This window comes from Dromaius novaehollandiae, chromosome 1 (assembly GCF_036370855.1).
Source record: "Dromaius novaehollandiae isolate bDroNov1 chromosome 1, bDroNov1.hap1, whole genome shotgun sequence".
NCBI lineage: Eukaryota > Metazoa > Chordata > Aves > Casuariiformes > Dromaiidae > Dromaius > Dromaius novaehollandiae.
The window spans coordinates 37,689,616-37,704,140 of NC_088098.1; positions in this window are offsets into that span (position 1 = coordinate 37,689,616).

The window sequence follows — 14,525 nt, forward strand, 5'->3', positions numbered from 1 at the left end:
GTCTTGTTTCACTTCCCCAAAATATTTTATTGATGTACTTAATGTAATGCAGTCAGTTTCGTCATTTGAAGAAGATAACACTTCAAGGGCACAGGTAGGGAGTTCTGTGAATAAAGTGCAAATGAAAAATTGATGCAGAAGACAAGTAATACATAGAAACTCTAGCCTGCATTAATGAGAATGCTGCTAGGTAGCCATAAAGTCACTCCTGTCTAGAAGCAGAAGTAAGACCGAAGCAGGGATTATTTTATTGCCTTGCATTTGGGAAGGCTGAAAAGCGGGCTCAGCTTAATTTTGTCTCAAATGTTACCTGTCTGCATGCATGAATGACCTGGTTTACTTTGAGGATGGGCACAGGTATACAGACTGATACTCATAATTATTTCGTGTTGTTCAGGATCTGATTCAACTTCCCCTGAAAGTGAAGGGATTTTCCACTGGGAGTATAACTGGCATGTGAGGACCAATTTCTTAAAGGTATTCAGATACCTGAGGAGACTCCTAGTAGAGTATTGACTAATTGGAAGCTAAATTCTGTGGGATCTTTGATGCAAACTGAGGGTATGGGTTCAGCCCCGCTGACCTGCAGTAGACACTGTTGTTGTCTACACATTGCTGTAGAGCCACACACCTACATTCAATCAGAGGGATCACACTGTAATCGTCACTGAGTTTGCTGATTAGATATCCATTGCTATAGTCAGAATCTCTAGCTACCTATACTGGAGATACATGAAGTCAGATGAGCTGAATCCAACCCTAGATATCTAGTTGCTTTTGAAAATCTTGCTAGACACTGCCTGACCGATGAAGGTGCCTTTGTTAAATTTATTGCAATGGAAGGCAGGTGCTAAAATATCTGTTAGGATATAGGCTTAAATGATTAAATATCTGTATAAAACTGCCCCTGCAGTCACCTGCAGAGGGTGACACAGTCTGCCAAAGATATGAATCTTTCATGAGTTGCTTCGTTCCCTGAATTTAGCATATCGAACAGTAAAGGTAACAGCCTGAACTTGGGAGGCATGAATCCTGGCCATAACATTTGATCTTTTGTGTTCATGTATATGTCCTCACAGCAGTGCCTACTTTGAAGTTTAGCTAGAGCATTTGTATCATTAAATTCTGTGCAATAAAGGTATTAAAGAGGCCATGTAAATTATTTTCTATAGTTGTGAATGAAAAAACCAATACATGTTAACCAATGAAATATGCTAAATTCAGCTTAAACTGTTTCTGTTTTTTAGTACATAAGACATATGGCTAATTTTGGCTAATTCTCCCTTCACTGATATATACACTGAAACACTATAATGATATTAATTATAATAATTACTATTTCAGACATTTCGAACAATATTCCACAGAGAAGAAAGTTTTAAATAAAACTGCATAATAGCAAACATATAACACAATGAATAAAAGTTTGTTTTATTATCATCTTGGATTTGCCTAGCCCTAAAAGAAAAATATTCATGCCACCGTAGTACTGTATATCATAAAGAGACTGCTAAAAATTAAAAGCTTTCATTCTGCTCAGGAGTTCTGCTGTAGCAAAGAGGTTTCACAGTTTCCTGACTTCCATGGTGCTGTTAGGAATACATTTATAGTCTAAATATGCCAGGAAAGTGTTGCAGTAGAGATTATGGGGTAGCTGGAGTGCTACTGTGATTTACTTAATTCAAAGTCGTGCTTGAAAGAGGCTTTTAATCTTCAGTGGACAGAAGCTGCAATGCTGATACCGAAAATGACACTTAGCAACAATTTCTGGTGGCTTTTTCTGAAAGTGGCTTGGGAAGAGGATCTCAGCGATACCACTGGTGGAGTTAAGCTTCTGAATTTTACATATGAAGATGGTGGAGTGAAAGCTATATTTAGATGAAAAGGTTTCACTTGTTCCTAGTACCATGCAGCTCAGAAATCTGAAGAACTCTTTGACTAGGCTAGGTTCTCAGCTTCAGGCCTTACTCAGGTATGGTAGATGTTGATTTTTTCATTAGTTTCAGTGATTTCTGGAGGCCATTATAAAGTCCTCCAAAAGATCAAAGGTCCAGAATTAAAGGGTATTTACATGTCTAACATCAATCGGTTTCATAGAGTGATTTCATTGATTTTGATTAAAAGGTAGGATGCTAAATAATTTCAAGGATATGAGAACAAACAATGGCATTGAATTTTTACATTGGGGTTGAAACAATGCCTCCACCTCCTGGGCCTTGCTCCTGTCCTTCATCAAAACCAGGTTGTCAGTCACCTTTTAAAACTTGGTAAAACAAAGCCACTGGTAAACAGTGCCTGTCTTGAAATTCACATGTTTTGCTAACATAAAATCATTTATGGATGGTGATAGAAAATGAGGGCATGTTTTCAATAGAAAAGGTAATTGAAAATACATCAGTAGCTTTAGTGTAAATAGATTTTAGATAATTCACAGAGATTAAAGCAAAACTGAGTTACTATTGTTAGTTATCCCCTTTGGAGATAGACATGAGATACTAGATCTGGTATACAATTTGCTGAGAGAACCAGTGAACCTTAAAAAAAAAAAAAAAGGAAACAAAACAGACCTTGAGGCTTTACAAGAAAATTCTGGTAAGGCGAGAACATTACCTGAGGGGGTATAAAACATTTGAGAAAGAGACTGATGACGATAGGAAGCAAGCCAGCAAAAACAAAGGCTAAAAGCCTTATTGTAGTCCAAGTATTTTCAAAAGCGTGTCATGGTCTGAGTGCTTGTACTTTGGAGGCTGAAGTCATGAAGGGGATGCACAGAATATCTTGCTGAATAACCTGAGACTGAAAAGGTGCAAATCATGCACTATCCACGTATCCCACAATGGGCACACACAATTTCTAGGGCAAAAAGTTACAGAAGTCTGAAGAAAGATGGGCTCAAAGTCACTGTAACACACAGAGGATGTGCATTTGGTTTGCTTTTCAATGAGGCTTGCTGATAGAAGGGAAAGATTTCTTCGCATAGAGAAAGGAGAAAAGGGGATAAGAATAAATTTGAGTGAGTTAGATTCTCAAGAATCAAAGCAATTTCTGTCCTGGCACAGAGAGACAGGAATGAAGATTGATAATGCAGCAATAGAGGTAGGAGCACAGTGCAGAAAGATAGTTATGGATGGTTAAGTGTTTCTAACTAGTTACAGATGTCTGTTGCCAGAAGAGCCTATTTTAGGGCCTTAAGCACGTGCTTGATTTTAATGAGATTTAAGCTCAAGGTAAATGCCAGGCAAAGTGTACGGCGTTTGCTAAATCAGGTTCAAAGAGAGGGAACTGTCATTTGAGGAAGTATTGTGATTTTGTTATATTCTTTGAATTTATGAGAACAAATTCTTTGTTTTTGTCAGAGGTAGCAGTTAGATTAGTGGGAAGATGAAAACCAGGTTGACTACGGCCTTGCTGGTCTGAGTTTATACATGTGGACATGAGATCAGAATCAGGGTTTAGCTATTAAAGTTTAGAAAAGAAGAAGCAGTAAAGGCAAACACTGCCACAAATTGGATGAGAAGAGTGAGGAAGAAATGGGGTTGCCATGATGATGGAAAAAAGGGACAGATGCAGTGTAAGAGGAAATCTGTTGTACAGAGGAACATTAAAAAGGAGCAAATGCTGACCAGTCCAGATATAAAGTAAGTCAAGTCCAGGGGAGAGTCAAAGAAGGGGTATAGGATGGGTCTCACTAACAGTGGAGGGAGGAAAATTTAAGCTGGCAGCAGCTTCAGCCACGTGATTCCCTCATGCTCCTTGGTCCCTGCGCCTCATGCTCCCCCTCCCATGCTTCTTCCTTCCTCCCCCTCACACCCCTACTTGCACACTCCTAAAAACTCACTCCAGTGTTTTTTCACCCGTCATACCATGTTCCACCATAGATAACTTGGCATGAAAATTAAAACTAGAAGGCAAACAGCAGTCCAGAAACCAAGACATGTCAACTATACTCTGTCCTATGCTGATATGGAGCACTCTTGATATGAAGCCAAATAAAAATGAAACGTCTCTGCCCAACCTTTCCTCGTCTGTCTTTTCTCTTTAGACTGTAGGGTTCTTCTGGTAGTGGGGAGTATATTTTAGCATATTTATAAAGTAGTTAGGGCTAAAGGACTTTGATATCCATGTGGGGACTTTAAGTACAGCCAGAATATAGAGGTAATTTATGATACTGATAAGCGAGAATGCATGCCAAGTTTAATTTTATTTATCTAAATAAAAGAATAAATAAAAGAAACAAAAATGTATGTTAAATTTTATTTTATTTATCTAAATGAAAGAATAAATAAAAGGAAACTCCCTACCTTCAGAAATTCTACATATGCAGTGTAAAAAACCCAGTATTTAAAGGTAACTTGGCTTTACTAGGAGAAACAGTGAGGTCAGCAGCTGTCATATATTTTGAAATCCCAAGCAAATGAAAGCAAATAAAAGAATAGTAAGGAACAATGTAAAATTAGTACTGCCTAAAGAATAAACAAACAAGTTTGACCTGGTTCTCTGTGTACGTAAACAGATATAACATTAACAAATATAGTAAAGCTGCAGGTGTTTATACCAGCTACAATGCAGCTGTATTACTGTTACCAAGAGCAAAGTCAGTTTGTTGCAAAGCAACACTTCAACTGTAAACCAAAATGAATTACATATGTAAAATATAAATTATATATTTACCAGTAACTGTGTTACAAATGCGGCGTAGCCTTACAAAAAGAATGCAAAACATAATTATATACATAGTATGTTACTATACTTGTCCTGCAAGCAGTTTAGTTCTTACCACTTCCAACATTCCTTGCCCTGTGGAGGTGCCCAAGATTTTCACATGGGCTTATGTAAATGTACCAAACTATACCTGCCAGCTCTCCAGTTATCACTTATGCAAGCGATAGCATTTTAGAATTAGTGAAACTGATCCCAATTTTTATCCTGAAGGTGGAGGAGGAGAGAGCTTGCCAAGATCACCCCAGGTGGCCCCAGAAAGGAGGGTTTTGGGGACCCACCTAGGGCCAGGAATTTGTGAGCTCACTCAGAGCTAACAAAATGAGTGACAGCTCATCTCTTCAACAGACCAGCTGGAGGCAACTGTACAAAATGCACAGAGCTTGGTTGGGCAGAGTCTGATTTCAAGACAAAATAGATGATTCCACTCTGATTGGCTCTGCTTCCTGCTTGGCAGGCTGCACTTTTAATGTATTTCCATGGGCTGTACACTGACTTTAGGCACAACAGGCAGGTAATTTAGATAACCAGAGTCATCTTGCTAGGACCAGGCATGGGCATTTCAGGTGTTGATTGTAGCATCTATGTAAGACAATTAAAGCCAGAAGGCAGAATCTGGCCATAAATCTTGAGTGAAAGGGAACCATTCTTCTGCCCTTCCTTGAGAATATACAGAGTTTCTTAATATGTCACAAGTATGTTACTATAGCATTTTGCTGTCAATAGATAATTAGCTGCTAGTATTGCCCATGTAGCAACATGCCTTTAAAGAAAATATTCTACTATTGCAATCAAGATAATAATACCCACCTTTCCATGGGTCAGTGCTAAGGTCACTGTATTGTAATGAAATACGCATTTCATTACACTTGGTGAAATATATGCACTAATTTCTGAAGTAGCAGTGGACAGTGTGTGATCGTATCTATTCATTTCATTGCTTTTAAGTGTTTGTGCTTTGTTATTGGAGAGATAGCTAACTAAATTGGTTTTTGAAATCAGGTTTCAAATATATTGCAAAAGCATTCTTTAATACATCCCACTCGACACTAGAAGGCTGGGAAGACAAAAGCACTGTCTAGATTACTGTCTGAGGCACAGCATCTGCATGGTCCAAACCCAGACGGAAAGCCCTAGGGTTCAAGGAGATCACAGGGAAAAATCACGCATATTCTCTTTAGGCAGACTATAAATTATTAGGTGTATAGACTATACTAATCATCCGGGCTCCCTTTATAGGATTTACAAAGTAGGTTAGGCACCTCCAGGGAATAATGCATCCTACTTATCTGAGACAACTATTTAGACAGCTAGCTTGGACTAGATTTACTAAGAATAAGTGAGGGCCAGCTGAGCCAAAGTGTGCACGTTTGCTGTCCCTGGCTTCACACAACAAGTGATAATCCCGATAAGCTTTAACCGACTGCATCCTTTATATAAAAAACTGTGCTGCTCTGTACTGACAGGCCAAAAGAGCTTTTTTGAGCATAAGTCTACACTGAGTTTGCTTTCTGCTAGGTTCACAATCTTTTTGGGTCTTCATTTCATGAACCCCTGACGCTATGGCTACAATGTAGCCTTAATTAGTATGATTTATATTTTCATTGTGTCCAGGGGCCCTGGTCAAGATCACAGGTGCTACGTAAATACGCTGGCCTGGATCCACAAAGATGGATTTCTGGGAGAAGAAAGAGTAGAAAAGCAAGCGAAGAAGGCTCTTCTTGATTTCATAACCATCAGGCCACTTGGTATATGTGCAGGGTAAATTGGCAGGACTGTTGGTGTTAATATGCAGTTCTCTGGGTTATTATCAGAGCTGCACTAAGTACTGACTTTGGGTGCTTAATTTCTCCTGAGACAGTTAACCTCTCACTGGAATATGTGGAGAGTTCATACCTAAATGCTTTTGTGGATGTGGCACAGAGGAGAAAGAAGTGCAGCTTGTCCCTGCTGCACACACAAGGAATTCAGGAAGAGTGGGAGGAAGGAATTTCTTTCAAGGTCATGCAAGAACTTTTCTGTAGGCAGAAAGAGAGGTTAAACCTGTATCTCTAGTCCAAGGATTGAATCAGAAGAGTATGCAAGGAGGTGGGCATGTCTGATAACTGCACGCTTGAATCTTTTGCCCGCACATGCTCGTCGGGTGTGTCTAGATAAGATACAGTAGTATTCTGCTCAACCCGCGGCTGGAGTTCCGGAGGGAAGGTGTGTCCTCTAAGTCCTGTGTTATATTTGTCATTTCTATGCAGAGATACTAGATATGCTCAGGTAACTCAGGTGGCACTATAGACCTCTGGGCAAGCAACTGAATCAAGTCCTACATGTTTAAGAAGCAATCATAAAAACATTTAGATATGGCAGATGGACCACAGAATTAAATATTTGATTGAATTACTTGAAACAAAGTTGAAGATTGGAGTAGAATAAACAAAACCAACAAAACAGACTTGTTCCCAATGTGCTTACCTAATGTAAGCTTCTTTCAGAAGAAACTGGATGAGAGATTTATATGAAGTAGACAAATAGGCTTGGATAAATTGCCCTTTTTAAATGACAAAAGGGAGAAATTACTAACTTATGATACCTAATCTTTAAAACCTTTTAGAATCCTTCAGAATCCTCTAAGGTACATTTAGCGACAGCTTGAAGCTATTTACTGTAGCATTAGTTAGTCTTCCAGAAGCTATAATCTATATCTCCACTATGGATTGTCTTTCCATGACAATACTGCCTTTTGCTCAATTAGGAAATATCTCTGAAATCTGTTTGCTTGGAAATTACTAAACTTGTAAAAGGGAATCAAGCTCTGATTGCATTTTGACAGTATAACTTTCTGAGCCATCTTACAAGAAAAAAAAATCCTTCTTAACCAGGATTATAACAAAATAGATGCTTTGTTATGCAAATGTAAATTTCTGTGCAGACATTATAATCCACATTGGCAGCTTCCTTGAACTCTAAAGCCACTTTATTTTGGATACAGTTGCAAAACAAAATAAGCTATGAGATATAATTTTTAAGACTGAATGGAAAGAATTAAGTGGATAGTAAAAGTTAGCAATGTCAATGTTTTCTAGTATGAATTTCTGTTGCATAAGGATCAATCCTTCTTGGAAGGTGCTGGATATTTCTTTCTCCTGGATGAGAGAAAAAACGAGTGTATTTATACTTTATTCCCATTCTGCATAAAAATCTGTTATAATGGCGAGTTTTAAGAATCCTGTTTGCAAAAGACCTTTGCAAAGATAATCTTGATCTCTTCAGTTTCTAGAACATCATTTTTCTGCTACAGTAATGTTTTTAGTTATGCATCTGAACACATGTTAAATGACCACACTGTTCTTTATCTGACCCTAAGGGACGGGTGGCTTTTTTGGGAGCTACGACTCACTTTGGACACATGGGTATGAGTTCTCTTCAGTGGTTTATTTCTTTCATAGTGGATTTTAAGGATGCTAATATGTATTTTGTCTGGGTTTCCACAGGCTCTTCCCCTGGAGATCTATAGGACTCCATCTGTTCTAACCAACTGCCAAATATTTGTGTGCGTGTATGTGTCCCTATGTATAAATAAAATAAACCCTTGTAAGAAAGCCTGAGCCATTCTGTGGTTGTGATATCACCTGCATAGTTATGATGCACAGGTTTATATATTCCTGTCTCTGAAGTAGAGATATGATATTACCCTTTCTTTCTCAGCTGAGATAGTATGCTGAATGTCAGCTAGCTGTCTTTGCCTCCCTGTAAATACACAGAATTTTTTTTTGTTATAGGGGTTACTTGACTGTACTGGAAGGATGGATGTGGGCTTTGACTGATATTATATTTATTGTAGGGAGATTGTAGGGAGAGGCAATCGCTTTGGGTGTCTTGACAGCTCGGAGTTTTACTGGATCCATCAACTTTGATCTTCCGATAACTGGGGTAGGTTTGTTTGCAGGGTGATGTTTTCCTTTCTAATGCACATTGTTACAGTTATCCAAGCTGTTGTTAACTTCAGGTTAATCTACTGTGTAACATGGTCTGTACAGGTCTTGCCTTAGAGATGGTTCAGAATCTTTTGCTAATGTACAACACAGTGTTTTGCTTATTAAACACATATAAGCAGGTGACTTCCGTGCTTCAATTTCTTTAAGAGCTTCCTTTTCTTTAGAGACATCATTCAATGTATAGACAACTTTCCGTAAGGCCCTAAATAGACTAGCACTAGCCTCTTCTTGAGGCGCACACTACATACAAAGTATATTCTATTTGCCTCCAGCATTAGACAATATATTATAGGAGATTATTGATGTGCAGTTCTATGAGAAACTGATTATATTAATTTCAAAGATGCTAGAGCATAAATGATAATACAGTGATATGACAGAGTGACATTTTCAGACATGTTCAATGTTGTTCAATAATTTTGCCTCTGTTAAAGTTAGTGGGAGTTTTAAAATAGATGGAATTGGAAGATTTTGAATACTGCTGAACACTTTGAAAATTCCACTTCAGAAAAAGAGTTTAGCTAAATATAGAGCTTTCGGCTTAATGCTGAAAACCAGTTTCAGTTTCATTTGATTTCTCTGAAATGAAACACATCTTCCTGAAGTTGGGAAACAGATCACAAAACACAGACTGTTGGTGAGCTTGTCCAATCAACTTGTCTTGTCAATGATAATATGCCTGGATAAAATGAGTCTAAGATAATTATATTCCATTTAGTATACTCATTTACTTCTCATAATTTATGCTACTTGTTTTCTTTTTGGACTTCACTCAGTTTCCTTGTGAAATATGTTGTACATGTTTCCCATGCACAATACTTTTCTGCTTATTTGAAGAAGTGGAAGACAATATATACATAGAAACTTTTTTTTATTAAAAATATTAATACTACTTGGCATTTACATAGCATTTTACATAATCAAAGTACTGTACAATTATTAACTAATGAATCCTCATACTGTCCCCACTGAGGAAAGTAATTAAATATTACTATCCTAATTTTACAAATGAAAAACTGAGCTACAGAGATTAAATTTTGTGTCCAAGGCCATAGAGAGACATTGTTATTTCAGATATTCAGTTATTTCAGATTCCAGCATTTACTTTCAAACCAGCTATAACAGTTGTCTTTCCTTTACAGAATTAATATCTTTTAAGAAAAGAAAGTGGGTATTTTTTTCCTCTTAATAAACACTATTTCAATAAACTAATTTCACAGCAAAGTTTGCAAGTCTTACTTTCCAGGAAGCAAGATGCTATAATAGTTACAAATATGTGTTTCCACCTTCTTCCTCATGTGGCGGACAGATGAGTGAACTTTTGCCTTAAACATTTCTTGGTACGTAAGGTGCAAGCAAACCATAACCCCGAACAAGCCATCTGTTCCCGGCGGGAACAGGACTGGGCTGCTGCGACCCCCAAAATGGTCTCCCTGCGACCATTCAGGACACACCGAGCCTGCGCCGAACCAGACCACGATCGGGCAGAGACTTTGGGACCTGGACTGTAAATTATTGCTGCTTAGCACAACTTCTATAAAACTTGCTTAGCATGAGTAGCTAAATTTGCTGAAGCCTTGGGCCACACTCCCTAGTTCAGTGAGAAAGGGCCCCAGAGCTGGTGCAGGCTGGAAAGACAAGGGAGTTACCAGCAGTTTGCATTCCCATGCTTCACGCTCCGGGAGGGAGGATGTCAAGGCTTTGAAGTGAGGCCTGCTTGGGCACCGGGACCCTGGGGAGCAGGGCCTCCTCTCCCTGCGGACACACTGCTGACTGGGGGGGTCTGGGCTATCTCGGGGTCCAGATCATATTCCCTTTATCTGGACCTTGGAAATAACACCTACTGTCACTGCTGGGGAAGTAATAATTTGTCAGGGCCTTGAGAGATAAGGGCAAGACCCGAAGAATGAAAACACATCTGTCAGCAGAAACCACAACAGTAAGCAACCTACCTAGGGACCCAATAAGGAGCAGGAGACCCCAGACCTAAATATTACTATTGATCTAAACTACTGCATGAAGGGTGGAGAGCTTTGATTGGAAAGTATAATTGCCCAGGGATTTCTTTGTTCAGGGTCCCTCTTCAGAGGCACCCAGCCTGAGCTGTAATTCGGAGTCAGCGGAATATCATCGGACTCGGAGTGGTGGTAGCTAGCTTCTTCTCTCCTTTTCCAACTTTATCTTTTCCCCTTACCCTTGTTCCCCTCTTCCCTTCGTCTCCCCTTCACCTTTCCCCACTATTTCTCCCCACTTTGTGGAAAATAAAGTTAAACAGTTGTACGATATTTGACCGGTTTTAGCGTCTAAATCTCGTCCTTGGGATCGTAACGAACCCCCCCCCCCCCCAATATTGGATCGGGACACCTCACTACCTAAAGGGTAGAATGAATCAGGAGTCAGGTTTTGAGAGAGTTGCTTTTCCACTTTGAGCGTATTTTCTTGAAATATGGAGCAAGAGTCTTCTCAGTGGTGCCCAGTGACAGGATGAGAGGCAACGGGCACAGATTGAAACACTGGAAATCCCATCTGATCATAAGGAAAAACTTCTTTACTGTGAGGGTGACAGAGCACTGGAACAGGTTGCCCAGAGAGGTTGTGGAGTCTCTATCCTTGGAGCTATTCAGAACATAACTGGACATGGTTGTGGGAATCCTGCTGTAGGGTCATCTTGCTTGAGCAAGCGGGTTGGACCAGATGATCTCCAGAGGTCTCTTCCAGCCCTGGTTATTCTGTGATTCTGTGAAATCTGTGCAGTCAGCTGTGATGAGCCAAATGAATTCTAGCAATATCACTTCTTAGAAGTAACTCAAGCAAATGCTGTAATGCATTTCAGGGCACTGAATCTGCATGGCGCCTGGCTTTGCATGTGATTTTACTTTTAACATGCAGAACCATTAGAGTGTAGCTATATAAACCTTGCCAAACCAAACCGGAAGCCAGTGTAGTAGGTCTTATTAGTGCCAGAACAACAGTGTGCAAACCATGGCTACAGATATTTCCTTCAGTGTTTCTTACCCACTCAGACCCTGGACAAACAAGCTTATACCTGCATACCAAAGACGATACAGAAATACCTAAAATAGACTTCAGGATGTCTGATTTTGCTTTATGAGATGCCTTTTTCTTTATTAGATGTCTGCAACTATGCATGTATCAGTACATTGTTTCGAATTTTCTTGAGTAAGCCAATGCCTCAGTATAGCCCCCTCTTCTCTAAGCTTTGAAAAAAGTCTGTGGTAAATGATTGTCCAGGGAGTGAGAGTAGTTGAAACATTAGGCTGGGGACCAGATTATCTCATGCTGTAAACCATTATACAGTGATTAGAAGAGGACAAAGCAGGAATGAAGATCCTGCTGGAGCTGTGATCTTGGAAGAGTCATCTCACTCGGAAATAGAAACCTGAAGTCAGGCATGTAAACATGTGTTTAGTGCTGTTTCAGGTGCCCCAAGATACCTTGCATGGGGCTGCCAGTGCAACACTCAAACTATAAGAAACCCATGATCCACCAAGAGGTCACACAGGGTCATACACAGGGTATGTTAGTGCATCTCAAATGACACAAGATGTGACATTTAAGCAAATGAACAGTGCCCAAGATCTGCATTGACAATAAATAACCAGAGTTACCTGCTGCATGTTTAGTCACCTGCATGTAGGCCTCTAACTTTGGGGTAAGCTGAATCCTGCCTCTCCAGTATTATAGTTGGTAGGTCTCTTATATATTCTTATTCAGGTCCGGGTTCAGAAAATTGAGATAATAATGCTTCCATACTTTTGTAGTTGTAGTTTTTGTATAAGCTCACTAATGTTCATGAAATATCCAAATAATGGGGGACACTTATAAGTAGGCAGATATGAATTAAAACTCTTATTGAGAGTTTGTCATTATGAAATATTTCTCCTGGTTAGAGCAACATCAGAAGAGAGGAGAAAATCATTGCTGGAAAAAGTAGTTAAATAGAGATTTTTTTAATGAAGAGACACAGCAGCAGCAAATATTTTATTAAAATTAGGAATATACAGTTCTCTGCAGAGAGTCCCAAATAATTTTTCTATAATAATCTAATGTTGCTTAAGGATTATGTTGAGGAAGAAATTTCAACTTTTGATGTGAACTTTCTTTTGAAAGCTTTTGGAATTCTTATGATTATAGCATGAAAAGACTGATCTATTTGTGACAGCATCTGTGCTGTGTGTGACTCAGGAAAACATAACGCGTTTGAGTTCAGAGTTGCTTTCATCAGATGACTAATTGCTGTTTATTAATGGCAAATTCAGAATTCCTGAAGTGTCAATGTGTCCTTATACTTGCCAACCTCAAATTTACTATACGATAACCTATGTTCTTTGTATAAATATGTAGAATTTATAAATTTGCAATTTGTAAATTTATAAAATCTGTGAACTACTTAGTTTAATATGCGTAAATCTGTGTCATTTTCATCTAGGAGGAATCCTCCATGATTTCACTGGAAATATTTAGTGATATAATTTTAAAAGTCAAGAACATTGCTTTTTCTAGTAAATTAGAAAGATTCTATAGGCTGATTTAGAACTCAAATCTAGATATTGCACAAGGACTCCTTTAAATAATGGAAAGTTTAATCATAATTTTCCATTTGCTGATGAGGATTTTCTATTTGGAAGGATCAAATCACCTTTCTTGGATTCTTGGAAAGAATCTTTCCAAGAGAGATTCCAAGAAAGAATGTTCTTCTCTTGGAAAGCTCTTTCTCAGACTTTCCTAGGTACATGACTCAGATTTAGTTGGATCCTAGTTGGTACCTAGGAAACATTGTAGCATAATGTTGCAGTTGTATTAATAAATACATTAGTAATTTAATTTGATCTCTTTTACATGGAATCATGATGACATATCATTGCTTTGCATCAGTAGGATCTGCAGAAGCATTTCTCTGCAGAGCTAATTTCCCAGCATAACTAATATTTTATTTATTTTATCAGTCTTAAAAGGAGAAATACCACCATTACTGCCATTGATTTCTCTGATTAAGCTTAAGAATCAGGACTACATGTCAGAATGAATGCTTATTAAGGCTGTTGTAAAATATATCTATATTGTTATTTTCATTTTTTATGGAAAATTCAGACATGATAGTTCAACTAATTTGAATTTATAAAAGTAGAAGACACAATAAGATGAGATTTTTTTTTCTCTTGAACCTGATAACATTATGTCTGTTCCTGTATCTATTTACAGAGTTAACAGGATATGGTTACATTAACTCTGCCTATCAATCTCAGACAGCAAGTAAGAAAAGAATCAACTAATTTTTAAAGTTATTCCTGCCAGTGAATTCTGATAATCTTTCAATCTCAGAGAATTTCATTCTCTGCAGATGAGGACAAGAGCCAAAACGGATTCATGATAACTTTGAGAACTGACATATGAGCCCTATTGTAGCCGACCACTGGATTATACAGATAAGAGGACAAAGATTATGTAAAGACAAAATAACTCATCTGAAAAAGATACATCATTCTGATGTAAGAGACAAACTCTGAGGCCTGGATTCAGTCCATTTAATGTTAGGTATGCAACTGAAATGTTCACATTTGTAGGCTACTTGCCCCAGGCACCCTTTATTTCAGGAGACAGGCACTTCCAGAGAGTGATTCAGATCTTAGGTGGTAAGATAACAGGCATACAACATTAAAGCACTGTATCAATAACCCCTTGAGATAATCAATTTTATGTATTCATTTGCAATTAAAATCTCTGCTTTGAAGTTACTATCTCTATTTGTTGCCCAAGTATTCATCCACTAGGGAATTTAGCTGAAAAATTATTTAT